The sequence below is a fragment of the Lissotriton helveticus genome, chromosome 6 (genome assembly GCF_964261635.1).
Source record: "Lissotriton helveticus chromosome 6, aLisHel1.1, whole genome shotgun sequence".
Classification (NCBI taxonomy): Eukaryota; Metazoa; Chordata; class Amphibia; order Caudata; family Salamandridae; genus Lissotriton; species Lissotriton helveticus.
This window is the reverse complement of record NC_136067.1, coordinates 589,503,105-589,520,132: the sequence shown is the minus strand read 5'-3', so window position 1 is coordinate 589,520,132 and position 17,028 is coordinate 589,503,105.

Sequence of the window (17,028 nt, the reverse complement as noted above, 5' to 3'; positions counted from 1 at the left end):
ACATTCAGTCCATCACTTGTTGTTTTTGCAATTGCCGCCCTAAGTGCGCTGGGGATGCCCAGACGTGGGTCCCAGGCACTCCACACCACTTGGAGTCAAGCTAGCCGGGCTGAAGAGAGGTGTTACCTCGAAACCGGTCCGGTCCTCGGATGCTTGATTCCGTTCTGGGAAGGACATGGCTTTTGTAGTTCGGACTGGACTGTTCCCATGGGGCAACAGGGTCAGAGCTGATTTGCATATCGCCATTGTCTAACCCAGGGTGGTGTGGAGTGCAAAAAAACGATGGATTTGGGCCCAGATCTTTTGACTGGGGGAGTGTGTGACATTGATCCACATTCAGTCCATCACTTGTTGTTTTTGCAATTGCCGCCCTAAGTGCGCTGGGGATGCCCAGACGTGGGTCCCAGGCACTCCACACCACTTGGAGTCAAGCTAGCCGGGCTGAAGAGAGGTGTTACCTCGAAACCGGTCCGGTCCTCGGATGCTTGATTCCGTTCTGGGAAGGACATGGCTTTTGTAGTTCGGACTGGACTGTTCCCATGGGGCAACAGGGTCAGAGCTGATTTGCATATCGCCATTGTCTAACCCAGGGTGGTGTGGAGTGCAAAAAAACGATGGATTTGGGCCCAGATCTTTTGACTGGGGGAGTGTGTGACATTGATCCACATTCAGTCCATCACTTGTTGTTTTTGCAATTGCCGCCCTAAGTGCGCTGGGGATGCCCAGACGTGGGTCCCAGGCACTCCACACCACTTGGAGTCAAGCTAGCCGGGCTGAAGAGAGGTGTTACCTCGAAACCGGTCCGGTCCTCGGATGCTTGATTCCGTTCTGGGAAGGACATGGCTTTTGTAGTTCGGACTGGACTGTTCCCATGGGGCAACAGGGTCAGAGCTGATTTGCATATCGCCATTGTCTAACCCAGGGTGGTGTGGAGTGCAAAAAAACGATGGATTTGGGCCCAGATCTTTTGACTGGGGGAGTGTGTGACATTGATCCACATTCAGTCCATCACTTGTTGTTTTTGCAATTGCCGCCCTAAGTGCGCTGGGGATGCCCAGACGTGGGTCCCAGGCACTCCACACCACTTGGAGTCAAGCTAGCCGGGCTGAAGAGAGGTGTTACCTCGAAACCGGTCCGGTCCTCGGATGCTTGATTCCGTTCTGGGAAGGACATGGCTTTTGTAGTTCGGACTGGACTGTTCCCATGGGGCAACAGGGTCAGAGCTGATTTGCATATCGCCATTGTCTAACCCAGGGTGGTGTGGAGTGCAAAAAAACGATGGATTTGGGCCCAGATCTTTTGACTGGGGGAGTGTGTGACATTGATCCACATTCAGTCCATCACTTGTTGTTTTTGCAATTGCCGCCCTAAGTGCGCTGGGGATGCCCAGACGTGGGTCCCAGGCACTCCACACCACTTGGAGTCAAGCTAGCCGGGCTGAAGAGAGGTGTTACCTCGAAACCGGTCCGGTCCTCGGATGCTTGATTCCGTTCTGGGAAGGACATGGCTTTTGTAGTTCGGACTGGACTGTTCCCATGGGGCAACAGGGTCAGAGCTGATTTGCATATCGCCATTGTCTAACCCAGGGTGGTGTGGAGTGCAAAAAAACGATGGATTTGGGCCCAGATCTTTTGACTGGGGGAGTGTGTGACATTGATCCACATTCAGTCCATCACTTGTTGTTTTTGCAATTGCCGCCCTAAGTGCGCTGGGGATGCCCAGACGTGGGTCCCAGGCACTCCACACCACTTGGAGTCAAGCTAGCCGGGCTGAAGAGAGGTGTTACCTCGAAACCGGTCCGGTCCTCGGATGCTTGATTCCGTTCTGGGAAGGACATGGCTTTTGTAGTTCGGACTGGACTGTTCCCATGGGGCAACAGGGTCAGAGCTGATTTGCATATCGCCATTGTCTAACCCAGGGTGGTGTGGAGTGCAAAAAAACGATGGATTTGGGCCCAGATCTTTTGACTGGGGGAGTGTGTGACATTGATCCACATTCAGTCCATCACTTGTTGTTTTTGCAATTGCCGCCCTAAGTGCGCTGGGGATGCCCAGACGTGGGTCCCAGGCACTCCACACCACTTGGAGTCAAGCTAGCCGGGCTGAAGAGAGGTGTTACCTCGAAACCGGTCCGGTCCTCGGATGCTTGATTCCGTTCTGGGAAGGACATGGCTTTTGTAGTTCGGACTGGACTGTTCCCATGGGGCAACAGGGTCAGAGCTGATTTGCATATCGCCATTGTCTAACCCAGGGTGGTGTGGAGTGCAAAAAAACGATGGATTTGGGCCCAGATCTTTTGACTGGGGGAGTGTGTGACATTGATCCACATTCAGTCCATCACTTGTTGTTTTTGCAATTGCCGCCCTAAGTGCGCTGGGGATGCCCAGACGTGGGTCCCAGGCACTCCACACCACTTGGAGTCAAGCTAGCCGGGCTGAAGAGAGGTGTTACCTCGAAACCGGTCCGGTCCTCGGATGCTTGATTCCGTTCTGGGAAGGACATGGCTTTTGTAGTTCGGACTGGACTGTTCCCATGGGGCAACAGGGTCAGAGCTGATTTGCATATCGCCATTGTCTAACCCAGGGTGGTGTGGAGTGCAAAAAAACGATGGATTTGGGCCCAGATCTTTTGACTGGGGGAGTGTGTGACATTGATCCACATTCAGTCCATCACTTGTTGTTTTTGCAATTGCCGCCCTAAGTGCGCTGGGGATGCCCAGACGTGGGTCCCAGGCACTCCACACCACTTGGAGTCAAGCTAGCCGGGCTGAAGAGAGGTGTTACCTCGAAACCGGTCCGGTCCTCGGATGCTTGATTCCGTTCTGGGAAGGACATGGCTTTTGTAGTTCGGACTGGACTGTTCCCATGGGGCAACAGGGTCAGAGCTGATTTGCATATCGCCATTGTCTAACCCAGGGTGGTGTGGAGTGCAAAAAAACGATGGATTTGGGCCCAGATCTTTTGACTGGGGGAGTGTGTGACATTGATCCACATTCAGTCCATCACTTGTTGTTTTTGCAATTGCCGCCCTAAGTGCGCTGGGGATGCCCAGACGTGGGTCCCAGGCACTCCACACCACTTGGAGTCAAGCTAGCCGGGCTGAAGAGAGGTGTTACCTCGAAACCGGTCCGGTCCTCGGATGCTTGATTCCGTTCTGGGAAGGACATGGCTTTTGTAGTTCGGACTGGACTGTTCCCATGGGGCAACAGGGTCAGAGCTGATTTGCATATCGCCATTGTCTAACCCAGGGTGGTGTGGAGTGCAAAAAAACGATGGATTTGGGCCCAGATCTTTTGACTGGGGGAGTGTGTGACATTGATCCACATTCAGTCCATCACTTGTTGTTTTTGCAATTGCCGCCCTAAGTGCGCTGGGGATGCCCAGACGTGGGTCCCAGGCACTCCACACCACTTGGAGTCAAGCTAGCCGGGCTGAAGAGAGGTGTTACCTCGAAACCGGTCCGGTCCTCGGATGCTTGATTCCGTTCTGGGAAGGACATGGCTTTTGTAGTTCGGACTGGACTGTTCCCATGGGGCAACAGGGTCAGAGCTGATTTGCATATCGCCATTGTCTAACCCAGGGTGGTGTGGAGTGCAAAAAAACGATGGATTTGGGCCCAGATCTTTTGACTGGGGGAGTGTGTGACATTGATCCACATTCAGTCCATCACTTGTTGTTTTTGCAATTGCCGCCCTAAGTGCGCTGGGGATGCCCAGACGTGGGTCCCAGGCACTCCACACCACTTGGAGTCAAGCTAGCCGGGCTGAAGAGAGGTGTTACCTCGAAACCGGTCCGGTCCTCGGATGCTTGATTCCGTTCTGGGAAGGACATGGCTTTTGTAGTTCGGACTGGACTGTTCCCATGGGGCAACAGGGTCAGAGCTGATTTGCATATCGCCATTGTCTAACCCAGGGTGGTGTGGAGTGCAAAAAAACGATGGATTTGGGCCCAGATCTTTTGACTGGGGGAGTGTGTGACATTGATCCACATTCAGTCCATCACTTGTTGTTTTTGCAATTGCCGCCCTAAGTGCGCTGGGGATGCCCAGACGTGGGTCCCAGGCACTCCACACCACTTGGAGTCAAGCTAGCCGGGCTGAAGAGAGGTGTTACCTCGAAACCGGTCCGGTCCTCGGATGCTTGATTCCGTTCTGGGAAGGACATGGCTTTTGTAGTTCGGACTGGACTGTTCCCATGGGGCAACAGGGTCAGAGCTGATTTGCATATCGCCATTGTCTAACCCAGGGTGGTGTGGAGTGCAAAAAAACGATGGATTTGGGCCCAGATCTTTTGACTGGGGGAGTGTGTGACATTGATCCACATTCAGTCCATCACTTGTTGTTTTTGCAATTGCCGCCCTAAGTGCGCTGGGGATGCCCAGACGTGGGTCCCAGGCACTCCACACCACTTGGAGTCAAGCTAGCCGGGCTGAAGAGAGGTGTTACCTCGAAACCGGTCCGGTCCTCGGATGCTTGATTCCGTTCTGGGAAGGACATGGCTTTTGTAGTTCGGACTGGACTGTTCCCATGGGGCAACAGGGTCAGAGCTGATTTGCATATCGCCATTGTCTAACCCAGGGTGGTGTGGAGTGCAAAAAAACGATGGATTTGGGCCCAGATCTTTTGACTGGGGGAGTGTGTGACATTGATCCACATTCAGTCCATCACTTGTTGTTTTTGCAATTGCCGCCCTAAGTGCGCTGGGGATGCCCAGACGTGGGTCCCAGGCACTCCACACCACTTGGAGTCAAGCTAGCCGGGCTGAAGAGAGGTGTTACCTCGAAACCGGTCCGGTCCTCGGATGCTTGATTCCGTTCTGGGAAGGACATGGCTTTTGTAGTTCGGACTGGACTGTTCCCATGGGGCAACAGGGTCAGAGCTGATTTGCATATCGCCATTGTCTAACCCAGGGTGGTGTGGAGTGCAAAAAAACGATGGATTTGGGCCCAGATCTTTTGACTGGGGGAGTGTGTGACATTGATCCACATTCAGTCCATCACTTGTTGTTTTTGCAATTGCCGCCCTAAGTGCGCTGGGGATGCCCAGACGTGGGTCCCAGGCACTCCACACCACTTGGAGTCAAGCTAGCCGGGCTGAAGAGAGGTGTTACCTCGAAACCGGTCCGGTCCTCGGATGCTTGATTCCGTTCTGGGAAGGACATGGCTTTTGTAGTTCGGACTGGACTGTTCCCATGGGGCAACAGGGTCAGAGCTGATTTGCATATCGCCATTGTCTAACCCAGGGTGGTGTGGAGTGCAAAAAAACGATGGATTTGGGCCCAGATCTTTTGACTGGGGGAGTGTGTGACATTGATCCACATTCAGTCCATCACTTGTTGTTTTTGCAATTGCCGCCCTAAGTGCGCTGGGGATGCCCAGACGTGGGTCCCAGGCACTCCACACCACTTGGAGTCAAGCTAGCCGGGCTGAAGAGAGGTGTTACCTCGAAACCGGTCCGGTCCTCGGATGCTTGATTCCGTTCTGGGAAGGACATGGCTTTTGTAGTTCGGACTGGACTGTTCCCATGGGGCAACAGGGTCAGAGCTGATTTGCATATCGCCATTGTCTAACCCAGGGTGGTGTGGAGTGCAAAAAAACGATGGATTTGGGCCCATATCTTTTGACTGGGGGAGTGTGTGACATTGATCCACATTCAGTCCATCACTTGTTGTTTTTGCAATTGCCGCCCTAAGTGCGCTGGGGATGCCCAGACGTGGGTCCCAGGCACTCCCCACCACTTGGAGTCAAGCTAGCCGGGCTGAAGAGAGGTGTTACCTCGAAACCGGTCCGGTCCTCGGATGCTTGATTCCGTTCTGGGAAGGACATGGCTTTTGTAGTTCGGACTGGACTGTTCCCATGGGGCAACAGGGTCAGAGCTGATTTGCATATCGCCATTGTCTAACCCAGGGTGGTGTGGAGTGCAAAAAAACGATGGATTTGGGCCCAGATCTTTTGACTGGGGGAGTGTGTGACATTGATCCACATTCAGTCCATCACTTGTTGTTTTTGCAATTGCCGCCCTAAGTGCGCTGGGGATGCCCAGACGTGGGTCCCAGGCACTCCACACCACTTGGAGTCAAGCTAGCCGGGCTGAAGAGAGGTGTTACCTCGAAACCGGTCCGGTCCTCGGATGCTTGATTCCGTTCTGGGAAGGACATGGCTTTTGTAGTTCGGACTGGACTGTTCCCATGGGGCAACAGGGTCAGAGCTGATTTGCATATCGCCATTGTCTAACCCAGGGTGGTGTGGAGTGCAAAAAAACGATGGATTTGGGCCCAGATCTTTTGACTGGGGGAGTGTGTGACATTGATCCACATTCAGTCCATCACTTGTTGTTTTTGCAATTGCCGCCCTAAGTGCGCTGGGGATGCCCAGACGTGGGTCCCAGGCACTCCACACCACTTGGAGTCAAGCTAGCCGGGCTGAAGAGAGGTGTTACCTCGAAACCGGTCCGGTCCTCGGATGCTTGATTCCGTTCTGGGAAGGACATGTCTTTTGTAGTTCGGACTGGACTGTTCCCATGGGGCAACAGGGTCAGAGCTGATTTGCATATCGCCATTGTCTAACCCAGGGTGGTGTGGAGTGCAAAAAAACGATGGATTTGGGCCCAGATCTTTTGACTGGGGGAGTGTGTGACATTGATCCACATTCAGTCCATCACTTGTTGTTTTTGCTAAAGTATTTGTGCAACACACAACGACGATGACACAGTAAAAACACTCACAAAAGGAACACCACACCAGTTTTGTATAAGAATAAGAATTTCTTTATCTAAAAATTATGCGAGAACCAAAAGCAAGTAAATCCAGCTCCAGGCAAGATCAATAATAAAAAGGATTCCAGTTTCCAAGCAAGATCAATAATCAATAAGAATGAATCCAGTTCCCAGGCTTGATCAATAACAAAAAAGGATTCCAGTTTCCAAGCAAGATCAATAATCAATAAGAATGAATCCCGTTCCCAGGCCTGATCAAATCACCAAAAGCTCATGTGTGCCAAGGGCTCTTGCTGGTAATGTCTTTCTCACAGTGTCCTTGGATGGTAAAAGTACACTTGAGGTAGGTTCTTATGGTCAAAATTCACTGGGGGAAGGTTCTTAGGCCAAAGTTCCCTTGTAGCGTAATAAGTGTGCCTCTCATAGAAATGATGCTCCCAGCGTAGGAAGTGCGGCTGCCCAGGCGCTGCTGGTAATGCTAAAAAATGCCCCAGTGTCAATTACCAAGTAATTATGCCCCTGTAGGCCAGTCAGTGAAGGACGGTTCCCAGCCAAGCACAAAGCTCACACTCCAGGTACCCGGCCAACCCGCACCCCGCCCCTTCGCAGCAGCCTGGTTGCACTGAGGCGTTACCTGGGGTGGTGGTTGCGGACGCAGGTGCGAGGCTCCTCTCCCGCTGGGGCCTTGGGCTCAGCAGGCGCTGCACGGGTGGGGGTCACAGCCACACAGCGCTCCTTTAGCACAGCGCTTAACAGTGCCTCCAAGTCCTGGGCAACGACGGAGCCTCCTGCCACACAGCGCTTCGCTTCTCAGCGCTACACAGCGCGCTCCGGTCCCAGTGGCGGTGACCTCAGGGCCAGTTTCAGTGGGCTTGCGCCAGAAGCAGAGGCAATCACAGAGCCCTGGGAGGTTCACGGGGCAAGCAGTGCTGAGGGCAGGCACAGCGTTGCAGGGCAAATCTTTAAAGTGGTGTTGCTGTTCCAAAGGGCAGTCTTTAAAACGCTGTGGTCCAAGGACAGGTAGTTTCCTTTAGCTTAAAAAGGGTGCAGTCCCAAAAAGGCAATCTTTAAAAGGTTGAAGACTCTTTAAAATGTGGTTCAAAGAAAAGTAGTTCCTTTGGGATGTTGTGGAGACACTCTGGTGGTGATGTTGCAGTCTCCCATGCAGGGCAGGATCAGCAGACAGTAGGGCAGCTCAGCAGGTTGTGGGGCAGCAGTTCCTTGGAGCAGTCAGCCTCCTTCCCAGTGGCAATCCTCTTGCGCAGCAGTCCTCACTCCAGCGGGGATTCTTCCAGGTCCAGCAGTGTAACAAAGAAGTGAGGCCAGGACCCTCCCTTATATATCTTTCAGACTAAGGGCTAGAAAGTGGTAGAAGTCTCTGGAAGGGTCTGGGGGCAGGGCTTCTGGAAGAGTCCAGGGAGTTCTGGTATGTTCCCGGCCTTCCCTGACCTAGCTGTCACAGTGACGAGAGACAGGCCGTTGAGGCTACAGTGGGCAGCCCATCACAATTCATCCCAGGGAAGAAGGTGTGAATCACCACTCCCACCTCCCAACCCAGGTAGGCTATCAGTATACAGAGGGGAGGGGGGAGTCTGCAGAGCCTAATCTAAGTGCAGGCAGGAAAAGGTCCCCTTTATAAAAGTGGGATCCCTAGCGTAGTAATGCCCAAACCCTATATATCATTGGAAAGGGTTCCCCGCCCCGAGTCCAACAAGACCAAACATGATAGACTTATTAGGTCCCTGTCAGAAGTTATTCCATAAGGGGAGGTTCCCAATGTTAGCCTATTGGAGGATTAAACCTTACTGCGGTAGCAGTGGCTTGTGGCAGATATGCCAGCCTCACAAGGTTTTAGGGAAGAGCACCTGCACCTCAGCACTGTTTAGCAGTGGTGAGGCGCCCAGAGTCCTAAGTCCAACAAAATATAGGATAAAAATGGGAGGTAAAAAGGGCAAAAATGTACGGGAGACCACCCTAAGGCTGACAGGTCTAACACATGTCCCCCCCAGCTGAAAGTGGGGAGAACTACCCAACCTCCAGGGAGTTCTCATCACTAAGGCGGAAAAACCGAGAGAGACCATCAGCATTGGCGTGGTCTACTCCGGGTCTGTGTTCCACCCTGAAGTCCATCCCCTGTAGGGAAATGGACCACCTCAGCAATTTGGGATTCTCGCCCCTCATTTGCATGAGCCATCTGAGGGGCCGGTGGTCAGTCTGGATCAGGAAGTGGGAGCCAAACAAATATGGCCTCAGCTTCTTCACAGCCCAGACCACCGCGAAGGCTTCTCTCTCTATCGCACTCCACCGCTGTTCTCGGGGGAGCAGCCTCCTGGAGATGAAGGCTACTGGTTGGTCCCTTCCCTCCTCATTGAGTTGCGAAAGTACTGCCCCTATGCCATGCTCTGAGGCGTCCCTTTGGACAATGAACTCTTTGGAGAAGTCAGGGGCCCTGAGCACAGGAGCGGTGCACATGGCCTGCTTTAGAGAGTCAAAGGCTTTTTGGCAAGCCTCTGTCCAGATCACTTTTCTAGGTTGTTTCTTAGAGGTTAGCTCAGTCAAGGGGGCCACAATAGTGCCATAACCCTTGACAAATCTGCGGTAGTATCCTGTGAGGCCCAGGAACGCCCTGACCTCAGTCTGTGTTTTGGGAGGCTCCCAAGCCAGGATGGTTTCTATCTTGGCCTGTAGGGGCTGCACCTTGCCCCCTCCTACCAAGTGTCCTAGGTAGACTACCAACCCCTGCCCTATCTGGCATTTGCTAGCTTTGATAGTCAGGCCTGCCTGCTGCAGAGCCTGAAGCACTTCCTGGAGGTGACCCAAATGGTCCTCCCAGCTGCTACTGAAGACAGCTATGTCGTCCAGGTAGGCAGCAGAGAAGGCCTCTAAACCGGAGAGGACCCGGTTCACCAGCCGCTGGAAGGTGGCAGGAGCATTTTTCAGTCCAAAGGGCATCACCCTAAACTGGTAGTGGCCCTCTGGGGTGGAAAAGGCGGACCTCTCTTTAGCTCCATCTGTTAGGGCGATCTGCCAGTACCCTGACGTGAGGTCAAAGGTACTGAGGTATCGGGCAGCCCCCAGCCTGTCAATGAGCTCATCCGCCCTCGGGATAGGATGAGCGTCAGTCTTGGTCACAGAGTTCAGTCCTCTGTAATCCACACAGAACCTAAGTTCTGGTGTGGTGCCCGGTGGGGCAGCTTTTGGTACCAGAACCACCGGACTGGACCAAGGGCTGTTGGAGGGCTCTATCACCCCCAACTCCAGCATCTTAGTGACCTCACTCTGGATGCTGGCCTTTACCTTATCTGACAGCCTGTAAGATTTGGACTTGACAGGGGGGCTGTCTCCTGTGTCCACATCATGGTTACACAGGTGGGTAATCCCAGGGATAAGGGAGAACACTGAGGAGAACTGTCCCAGGACCTGGCGGCAGTCCCTCTGTTGCTCAGGAGTCATGGATGGGGAGAGGACCACTCCCTCCACCGATCCATCCTTCTCTTTGGAAGCAAAGAGGTCCGGGAGAGGTTCACTTTCCTCTTCCTCGGCCCCATCAGTTACCATCAGTAAGGTAAGCTCAGACCTCTCATGGTGGGGTTTGAGGCGGTTGGTGTGTAGCACCCTGTGGGGCTGCCTGGGGGTTTTACGGTCCACTAGGTAAGTGGCCTTGCCCTTCTTCTCCAATATCTCATAAGGGCCTGTTCAGCGATCCTGGAGGGCACTAAGCTCTCCAGGCTCCATGACCCACACCTTCTGTCCAGGTTTTAGCTCCACAGGGTGAGAATTCTGGTCGTACCATTCCTTCATTACCGCCTGGCTGGCCTCTAAGTTGTCAGAAGCTTGTTTCCACAACTTAGCCATTTGGCTACGGAAGGCCAGCATGTAGCTCACTACATCCTGGGGAAGCCTCCTTGGAGTCTTCTCCCACCCATCCTTCACTAAACTGAGAGGCCCCCTAACAGGGTGACCGTACAAAAGCTCGAAGGGGCTGAAACCCACCCCCTTCTGCGGTACCTCCCTGCAGGAAAACAGCAAACAGGGCAAGAGGATGTCCCACTTTTTCCTCAGGCCCTCAGGCAGACTCCTGATCATGCCTTTTAGGGTCTTGTTAAATCTCTCCACAAGACCATTGGTTTGTGGGTGGTAAGGGGTGGAGAACTTATAAGTCACCCCACACTCCTTCCACATGGCTTGCATGTAGGCAGACATAAAGTTGGTACCCCTGTCGGACACCACCTCCTTGGGAAAACCCACTCTGGTAAAAATCCCCATCAGGGCCCGTGCCACTGCAGGTGCAGTGATGGTTCTCAGAGGAATAGCCTCTGGGTACCGGGTGGCGTGGTCCACCAGAACCAGGATAAACCTGTGACCAGAAGAAGTCGGTGGATCCATCGGCCCAACAATGTCGATGCCCACCCTCTCAAAGGGGGTGCTCACGACAGGTAGTGGTTCCAGGGGAGCCTTCAGCTTAGCCCCTGTTTTCCCACTAGCTTGGCAGGTCAGACAGGTCCTGCAGAATGTATCTGAGGAGATCCTCATCTGCGGCCAATAAAAATGTGGGACAAGCCTAGCAAAGGTCTTGTCTTGGCCCAAGTGTCCTGCCAATGGGATCTCATGAGCCAATTCCAAAAGAAAGGCCCTGTAGCACTGGGGGACCACTAAGGCCCTTGATGACCCATGCACAGGAGCCTTGGGCTCACTGTAAAGGAGCCCATCCTCCCAGTAAATATGATACTTTGCGGAGGCATTGCCTGCTGCTTGGGCTTCGGCCTGTTGCCTCATGCCCTCAAGGGTAGGACACTCCTTCTGTGCCCGGCAAAACTCCTCCCTGGTGGGCCCTCCTTCCACCTGCCACCCTGCAGGGGTAGGTAGGTCCCCCAAGGGAGCAACGTCCCCCTCCGTGGACTCTGGTGCAACTTCCTCAGGTGCCCCATCCATCTCACGGGGTGACTGCCGCGGGGCGGGCTTCCCCCGGCCTCGGGCTCCTCCCTTCTTAGCAGCTTGCTGTGCCATTTTTCCAGGCTCCAGCCCTGGCTGACTCCCTTTCCGGGCCGCCATAGACCGGGTGGTAGCACAAATCCACTCCGGTAACCCCAGCATCTCCACATGCTCTTTGAGCTCTACCTCCTTCCAGGCAGTATGCTCTAGGTCATTCCCTAACAGACAGTCCACTGGCATGGCAGGGCTCACAGCAACTCTTAAAAGGCCTGAAACCCCTCCCCACTCAAATGGAACGTGTGCTATGGGATAGTGACCCCCCCTGTTGTCAGCCATCACAACTGGATGGACTGCATCGGGAATTATTTGCTCTGGGGACACCAGCTGACTCCTTACCATAGTCATGCTGGCACCGGTGTCCCTCAGGGCCTCCACCCCCCGACCATTGAGGGTGACCCACTGCCTATACTTGGTAGTATTTGAGGGCACATGGACCTTAGGAACCATCTCACTGTCTCCCAGAGACACTAGGACAAGCCCTGCCCCCTCACTCCCATCATCTAGGGACAGCTCCTCCCCAAGCGCTACACTAGCCACCCCGGGGTTTTTACCTCCAGTGGGCTGTGGTGCTCTCTTGCGACACTTGGGATCCCCCTTGTAGTGTCCAAGTTCACCACACTCATAGCACTGGACAATTCTGGGCTGCTGACCTTTGTCAGGATAAGTGGGTTTCTGGTGGCCAGATTGGGGCTGGGACCCAGACCCTTTCCATTGTGAATTATTTTGGGGGGCCTTTGGGAAACTCTTTCTTTTTATCTCCCCCCTCTTTCTTCTGGTAGGAACCCTGAACACCCCTTTGGGAGTCCCCCCCAGAACCCTTGTTGGACACCCTGGTACTGACCCAGGTGTCCACCTCCTCCGCAAGCTTCCTAGGATTGGTCAACTTGTGGTCAACCATGTGTTGGCGCAGCTCTGGAAAACATTTCTCTAGAAGGTGCTCTCTTAAAAACAAGTCATACAACCCTTCATAGTCATGCACATTGCTCCCCCGCACCCAACCATCTAAAGCTTTACTAGCGTAGTCCAGGAAGTCTACCCAGTTCTGTGTGGGAAGTTTGTGGCTATTCCTAAACCTCTGCCTATACCTCTCAGGGGTAAGACCGAACCTCTTAAGCAATGCGGCTTTCATGACAGAATAGTTAGTCTGGTCTTCCTTCTCTAGGTAAAGGAGGGTGTCCCTAACATCTGGAGGTAGGTACTTATACAAACCACCCCCCCAATAACTCTCTGGGACCCCATAGGCTCTTAAAGATACCTCATAGGCGGCTAACCACTTATCAATATTATCCCCCACCTTAAAACTGGCCATCACATCTTTAGGCATAAAGACCCTGGACTCACGTGAAGCTTCCATAGGTACGCTGCCACCATTCTTGTTGCTGTTGGCCCCTACTTCTAGGGCCCGGATTTCCAGTTCCTTCAGGCTGAGCTCATGGGCAAGTTCTTTTTCTCGCATAGCCAGTCGCTTGTTCTCGCGATCCTGCTCCATGGCCCACCTTTCTCTTTCCCGCTCTTTCTCCAGCTTGGCAAGCTCCAACTTGAGCTGTCTCTCCTCCCTCCTGTCCTCCAGGTCCTCTACGGACAGGCTCTTCACTGACACACTACTGCCTGCCCTGGAAGGTACCCTTGTACCTGGTAACAAATTACCATTTCCCGCCAAGTGCAGTAGGTCAAGGTTTCCTGTGGCGTCATGCTCTGGTCCTTGCTCGTCCCCATCTCCTTCTGAGTGGGCTGTTACCCATGCTCTCAAAGCTTTCTGAAGCTCTGCCTTCTTGGCGCTTCGCTTGAAGGGCACCCCTTTCTCCTCGCAGAACTCTTTGAGTTGCGCCACTGTGTAAACTTCCAGATTGGCCAGCTCGAATTCCATGTTGCTAGGTGGGGCCTCAGACGTTTGTAGAGAAAACCAAATGAGACTTAGGCAAAAGGACTTTTAAAAAGAGCAGCCAGTCAGGGAGAATTAAAAAAAATTCAAAAATGCCAATTGGAGAGGGTAGACAAAAATTCAGTAGAGTCAGGTGTAGGGTTGCGGTGTACACTGCGTCGCTGCGTGGTGTTACACAAGCACAAGTCCTATCCCACCGCTGCCACCAATGTTAGAACCGGAGTCTCTAGTTGGCAGGGGTATGCACCCTAGTCCAAGTAGGGACCACCGCTTCCGACCTGGTAGCTTGGCGCAGAGCAGCAAAGGCGTAACTTCAGAGGCAATGTGTAAAGTATTTGTGCAACACACAACGACGATGACACAGTAAAAACACTCACAAAAGGAACACCACACCAGTTTTGTATAAGAATAAGAATTTCTTTATCTAAAAATTATGCGAGAACCAAAAGCAGGTAAATCCAGCTCCAGGCAAGATCAATAATAAAAAGGATTCCAGTTTCCAAGCAAGATCAATAATCAATAAGAATGAATCCAGTTCCCAGGCTTGATCAATAACAAAAAAGGATTCCAGTTTCCAAGCAAGATCAATAATCAATAAGAATGAATCCAGTTCCCAGGCCTGATCAAATCACCAAAAGCTCATGTGTGCCAAGGGCTCTTGCTGGTAATGTCTTTCTCACAGTGTCCTTGGATGGTAAAAGTACACTTGAGGTAGGTTCTTATGGTCAAAATTCACTGGGGGAAGGTTCTTAGGCCAAAGTTCCCTTGTAGCGTAATAAGTGTGCCTCTCATAGAAATGATGCTCCCAGCGTAGGAAGTGCGGCTGCCCAGGCGCTGCTGGTAATGCTAAAAAATGCCCCAGTGTCAATTACCAAGTAATTATGCCCCCGTAGGCCAGTCAGTGAAGGACGGTTCCCAGCCAAGCACAAAGCTCACACTCTAGGTACCCGGCCAACCCGCACCCCGCCCCTTCGCAGCAGCCTGGTTGCACTGAGGCGTTACCTGGGGTGGTGGTTGCGGACGCAGGTGCGAGGCTCCTCTCCCCCTGGGGCCTTGGGCTCAGCAGGCGCTGCACGGGTGGGGGTCACAGCCACACAGCGCTCCTTTAGCACAGCGCTTAACAGTGCCTCCAAGTCCTGGGCAACGACGGAGCCTCCTGCCACACAGCGCTTCGCTTCTCAGCGCTACACAGCGCGCTCCGGTCCCAGTGGCGGTGACCTCAGGGCCAGTTTCAGTGGGCTTGCGCCAGAAGCAGAGGCAATCACAGAGCCCTGGGAGGATCACGGGGCAAGCAGTGCTGAGGGCAGGCACAGCGTTGCAGGGCAAATCTTGAGAGTGTTGTTGCTGTTCCAAAGGGCAGTCTTTAAAACGCTGTGGTCCAAGGACAGGTAGTTTTCTTTAGCTTAAAAAGGGTGCAGTCCCAAAAAGGCAATCTTTAAAAGGTTGAAGACTCTTTAAAATGTGGTTCAAAGAAAAGTAGTTCCTTTGGGATGTTGTGGAGACTCTGGTGGTGATGTTGCAGTCTCCCATGCAGGGCAGGATCAGCAGACAGTAGGGCAGCTCAGCAGGTTGTGGGGCAGCAGTTCCTTGGAGCAGTCAGCCTCCTTCCCAGTGGCAATCCTCTTGCGCAGCAGACCTCACTCCAGCGGGGATTCTTCCAGGTCCAGCAGTGTAACAAAGAAGTGAGGCCAGGACCCTCCCTTATATATCTTTCAGACTAAGGGCTAGAAAGTGGTAGAAGTCTCTGGAAGGGTCTGGGGGCAGGGGCTTCTGGAAGAGTCCAGGGAGTTCTGGTATGTTCCCGGCCTTCCCTGACCTAGCTGTCACAGTGACGAGAGACAGGCCGTTGAGGCTACAGTGGGCAGCCCATCACAATTCATCCCAGGGAAGAAGGTGTGAATCACCACTCCCACCTCCCAACCCAGGCAGGCTATCAGTATACAGAGGGGAGGGGGGAGTCTGCAGAGCCTAATCTAAGTGCAGGCAGGAAAAGGTCCCCTTTATAAAAGTGGGATCCCTAGCGTAGTAATGCCCAAACCCTATATATCATTAGAAAGGGTTCCCCGCTCCGAGTCCAACAAGACCAAACATGATAGACTTATTAGGTCCCTGTCAGAAGTTATTCCATAAGGGGAGGTTCCCAATGTTAGCCTATTGGAGGATTAAACCTTACTGCGGTAGCAGTGGCTTGTGGCAGATATGCCAGCCTCACAAGGTTTTAGGGAAGAGCACCTGCACCTCAGCACTGTTTAGCAGTGGTGAGGCGCCCAGAGTCCTAAGTCCAACAAAATATAGGATAAAAATGGGAGGCAAAAAGGGCAAAAATGTAGGGGAGACCACCCTAAGGCTGACAGGTCTAACACTTTGTTAATCGAAATTGAATTGTGTGCAAAGAAACGAGCCACTTGGCCTGCATATCTGTTCCCACTGGTCACATAATCATTTCTTGATTTATGTGCTTGACATTTGACCACTGCAATCTCTTTGGGCAATTGTAATACATTCAGCAAATCTTTTACATCTTTGCTATTTCTAATCGGGGATCCTGAGGAAGTCATAAATCCACGCTGCATCCACAATTGACCAAAATCATGCAACACCCCAAAACCATATTGACTGTCTGTGAATATGGTTATTCTCACATTTTTGCCAATTATACAAGCCATGGTCAAAGCAACCAGTTCAGAAATTAGGGCTGAAATTATCCCTCTTTGACAAAATGCTTCAAGATCCATAGCCACTGTTCCAGAGAATGCCAGAATAGGTTAATAAGCGGGTGAGCACCGAGACAAAAAGTATTCAATAGGGGGTCACCCCTCCCTGGAACCGAACAGCTACCTAAAATCGTAAAGTACGTACTTTCACAACAGTGGACACGGAGACACGGTAGGTCCACTTAGCATCAATTGTATACCTTAGCTTGTGTACATATATGCTTTTACACGTGGTTATAATTTTTACCACTCACTTTTTTCACTCTTCACCACAGTCATAAGTATAGAGAGGTCCTGAAGAGAGCTCCTTTGAATATATTTTTTGAGAGCTGAAACATGTCGACCAAGGGATAAATCAGATGCAAATAAGAGTTCTGACACATTATCCATCTCATTCATTTTTAATATACCCTGGGCTACTGGGAATAAAAGTATTGGTTAGTGAGTTTCCCAGAGGTATTTTTATTTTCACATCACCTCCAGCAACACCACATGAAAAACAAAAAAAACAGCTCCACTCTTCTACGTTGATTGGGACACTGGTGGGGGCTCAGTTCATACTGTGGTATTTTGGGAAATTCTGCACCCTTTTGGACCAAAATTTAAATAAGATCAACACTCTTCATCAATCCGATTTCTTTCCCTGTAAAATCCCACACGTCAGTTGTCACAGTATCTCTCAATTCAACAGGCAAATCCCTCGCAATAAATAAAGGATACAAATCATTCA